Source organism: Macrotis lagotis, chromosome 3 (genome assembly GCF_037893015.1).
Source record: "Macrotis lagotis isolate mMagLag1 chromosome 3, bilby.v1.9.chrom.fasta, whole genome shotgun sequence".
NCBI lineage: Eukaryota > Metazoa > Chordata > Mammalia > Peramelemorphia > Peramelidae > Macrotis > Macrotis lagotis.
The window spans coordinates 71992609-71997054 of record NC_133660.1 but is presented as its reverse complement, the minus strand read 5'-3'; the positions used below and the strand labels follow the sequence as shown (position 1 = coordinate 71997054).

Genomic DNA, 4446 nt, shown 5'->3' with positions numbered 1-4446 from the left:
GTATGAAAATGTTTTTCTTGTCAGATAATTTTATTTTATTAATAGCTTCTATATCTTGTTTTGATGGTTAACAGATTTTCCCTAAAACAGCCTTGTATGACGATCTCATTCTCAAATCAACATCAGTATAACAGACAACAAGGAGCACCTAGATTTTATTAAGCAGAAAAAGTGATAATATTTGGTGTTTTTTTGGCCTTAGGAACACCATTTGGGAACAGTGTGAGGAATGGATTGGGGTGAGGAGCAAATTGAGACAGGGAGAACAACTAGGAGTTTAATGCATAATTCAGGCAAAAAGAAATGATGACTCCAACTCCAAGGTGAATGGAGAGAAAGGAATGGATTGATAGATGTAAAAGATGTGACTGAGGTAGAGTTGCCAACACTACGATGCACTGGATATATTGAGTAAGAATGATTACTGCAGAAGATAATAACTGTGGTACATATCCCATCGGGGTATTATGAAGACAACTTTTATGATTTATAATCCACAAATCATACTGAAATGTACTTATACTAGTAATAGTATGTGCTGGTTGTGATGGTACAGGACTCCTGGGGTCCACTTTAGGTATTGATTCCTCAGCAAGGCTTAGGTAAGATTGTAACTGAATAGGGACAGTGCAAATAAAAATCAGTTAACTTTGAAAACATTTTAAAATACTTTTTCCACTTATAAAGGTCTTTTTTAAAAATTATCTTTTTTTTGCAAAGTATCTTTTGTGAAGATAATTTCCAATTAAAATGTTAAATCTTAAAGATGTTGTCATGGAATAAGGATTATATTTTTAGTTGGATTAAATTTGAAATAGTAAATTCATATAACCACTTTAGAATAGTTATAAGAAGGTCATAACCAGCCAAACCCTCTTCCCATTTTTTTCTCACTATTATTTTAGTTTTTAACTGCCAAAGAAGTAGCAGACACGAACATCTATCATTCATTCCTCTACAAAAACCAGCTCTCACAAATTTAAAACATGTTTTTATGATGCAGTTTTAAAATTACAATCATGAGCTGCTGGGATTCACTTAAGCATTTGGGTTCTTCAGAGACTACAGAAATGAAAAATTGGAATGATGAGACAAAGAATATTTGATTCATTAATTCTATGTTTAAAAAATCAGTGAGCATTTATGTGTCAAGACTATTAGGGGCTGGAGTTACAAAGACCAAAGAGTCTCTAGCCTCAATAAACTTCATTGTATCTGAAGAAATAACATCAATGTATATATAAATAAATACAAAGCTTATATCCAAAGTAAACATAGGGAAATGTCATATATGGGATACTGTTGATTTTGGGTAAAGGTGGGAGAGAGAGTAATTGAGAAATATATAAAGGAAAGAGATGGGCGAATGAAATAGATAAGGGGAACAGTAAGCAACTTAGTTTGGATATAAACAGGTATTAAGGGGATTTATATTTGATAAGCTTGGTAAGATGACGAGAATGAGGATGAGGATGATGATGATGAGAAATAGCTTGTGAGCATGTATTTTTTAAATTATTTTTTTTCTTTTTTGTGGGGAAGCTATCAGGATTGTCCAAGGTTATAGTTAATAAGCTGGATTTGAACTCAGGTCCTTCTGACTCCAGGACCAGCACTTTATTCTTCAATTCTTGTTTCCTTCTCTTCCACTTAATCACTCACTACCTCTACACTAAAAGGTATCAGATCAAGGTACCAACTGCTCTATCATATTCTTTTTTTTTTTTAGGTTTTTGCAAGGCAATGGGGTTAAGTCATATTCTTAAATTAAGTCATAAGAACCTCAAAACTGAAAACCAAAATCCTACTTAATACAATTTAGGACAGAAATCGCTTTCCATAAACCCTTTCTCTCAATATAGTCTCTAAGGTACCTTCCAGCTCAAATTCCTATGAGTGTGATTTTGTTGATGACCTGAACAGACTATCCTATTCCTTCTGCTTTATCCACTGTGCCAACTGACTTGCTCATCACTAGTATTTACTATTTTTGTCTCTTAAAGGTGTGCAAAGCAGTTTTAAGAGGCAAGTAGATGGTGCCAACCCTAGAGTCAAAATGACTCAAGTTCAAAAGAGCCAATTGCTCAGTTTTCAGGCTGAGCATTGTAGACCTCAGGGAATCTGGGCTCTATTTATTGTTTCATTGATTGGACTTAAGAAAGTGATGGAATAAATGTTAATTATTCAGATTATAATAAAGCTTATTAGTCTGTAAGCTCCTTGAGGGAGGAGCGACTGTCACTTTTTTTGCATACCCATTCTTTAGAATAGACCCTAGTGATTTCAATGAAAATAAGTGCAAAAGAAGGTGGCTTAGCCCTACCTGATCTAAAATCATATTATAAAGCATCAGTCACCAAAACTGTTTGGTATGAAATACCAGGATATAACACAAGATGCAGTTTTAGTTGGACTCCACTGATATCTTATTGTCTAACCTTGCTATCTCTTATACTTTATATTTCTTCCTTAAGGATATTGGCTAAGAAATAGAGCGGTGGATTGGTGGAATAAATAGACTAGGTGCAGTAGCAGGGAATGATTATAGTAATCTGCTGTTTGATAAACTCAAAGGTCCAGCTATTGGGATAAAACTGTTGGGAAAATTGGAAGTTAGTATTGAAAAAACTTAGATCAACACTTCACCCCCTATAAGATCAAAATGGATACAGGATTTAAACATAAAAAACAATATTATAAGTAAACTAGAAGATCAAGGAATAGTTTACCTGTCAGAGCTATGGAAAGGGAAGCAGTTTGTGACTAAGAAAGAGATGGAGAACATCACTAAAAACAAACTGGATGATGTAGATTACATTAAATTAAAAAGCTTTTGCACAGACAAAACCACTGTAACCAAGATCAAAAGGAATGTAGTAAATTGAAACAATCTTTACAACTAATGTTTCTGACAAAAGACTCATTTCTAAAATATACAGAGAACTGAGTCATATTTTTTAAAAAAAAAAGCCATTCCCCAATTGACAAATGGTCAAAGGATATGCAAAGGCAATTTACAGATGAGGAGATCAAAGCAATCCATAGTCATATGAAAAATTGCTCTAAATCATTAATTATTAGAGAAATGCAAATTAAAGCTTCTCTGAGGTACCACCTCACACCTCTCAGACTGGCCAATATGACCAGAAAGGACAATGATCATTGCTGGAAGGGTTGTGGGAAATCTGGGACAATATTACATAGTTGGTGGAGCTGTGAACTGATCCAACATTTCTGGAGAGCAATTTGGAACTGAGCTAAAAGGGTAACAAAAATGTGTATACCCTTTGATCCAGCTATACCACTACTGGGCCCATACCCTGAAGTGATGAAAAAGGAAAAAAACATCACTTGAACAAAAATATTCATAGCAGCCCTGTTTGTGGTGGCAAAGAATTGGAAATCAAGTAAATGTCCTTCAATTGGGGAATGGCTTAGCAACTGTGGTATATGTATGTGATGGAACACTATTGTTCTATTAGAAACCAGGAGGGATGGGATTTCAGGGAAGCCTGGAGGGATTTGCATGAACTGATGCTGAGTGAGATGAGCAGAACCAGAAAAACACTATTCACCCTAACAGCAACATGGGGGCAATGATCAACCTTGATGGACTCACTCATACCATTAGTGCAACAATCAGCGACAATTTGGGGTTGTCTGCAATGGAGAATACCATCTGTATCCAGAGGAAGAATTGTGGAGTTTGAACAAAGACCCAGGATTATTACCTTTAATTTAGAGGGGGAAAAAAAAACCTGATATCTTATTGTCTGATCTTGCTATCTCTTATACTTTGTTTCTTCCTTAAGGATATGATTTCTCTCTTATCACATTCAATTGGATCAACGTATACCATGGAAATAATGTAAAGACTGGAAAATTGCCTTCTTTGGGGGATGGGGAGGGAAGTAAAATTAGGCAAAAAATTGTAAAACTCAAGATAAATAAAATCTTTAAAAAAAAATAGACCCTGGCACATATTAGGTGCTTAAAATAGTTTGACTGATTGCTTGATTAAACTTAAAAATTATTATTACAGAGTCAGTTCTTAAACATTTACAAGCACACCCCTGCTTTCATATGTACATGTTGTCTTTTGACTGATTCTGCCCTGTTACATGTTTTCATATTTTTGTTTTTACAATTTGATGCAATTCCTTCAGTAAATTTAAATAAGAGTGCCTTGACTTCAAAATACAGTAAAGTTTCCTTTTCTCATATGTCCTATGTTGTTATTCAGTCATTTCAGTCATGTCTGACTTTTTGTGACCCTGTATAGGGTTTTTTATTGACAAAGATACTGGAGTGGTTTTCCATTTCCTTCTCCAACTCTTTTATCAGAAGAAGAAAAGGAGACTAACTGGGCTAAATGATTTACCCAGGGTTATATAAGTTGTATCTGAGGTCACATTTGAATTCAGGTCTTCCTGACTCCAGGCCCAG

The 4446-nt window shown here is 34.7% G+C and overlaps 1 protein-coding gene across 2 annotated transcripts in view; it reads left to right on the top strand.

The window, feature by feature from the left end:
* WWC2 (WW and C2 domain containing 2) overlaps positions 1-4446 on the top strand; it is a 252848-nt gene that overhangs the window by 69835 nt on the left and 178567 nt on the right. The window lies entirely within an intron of this gene.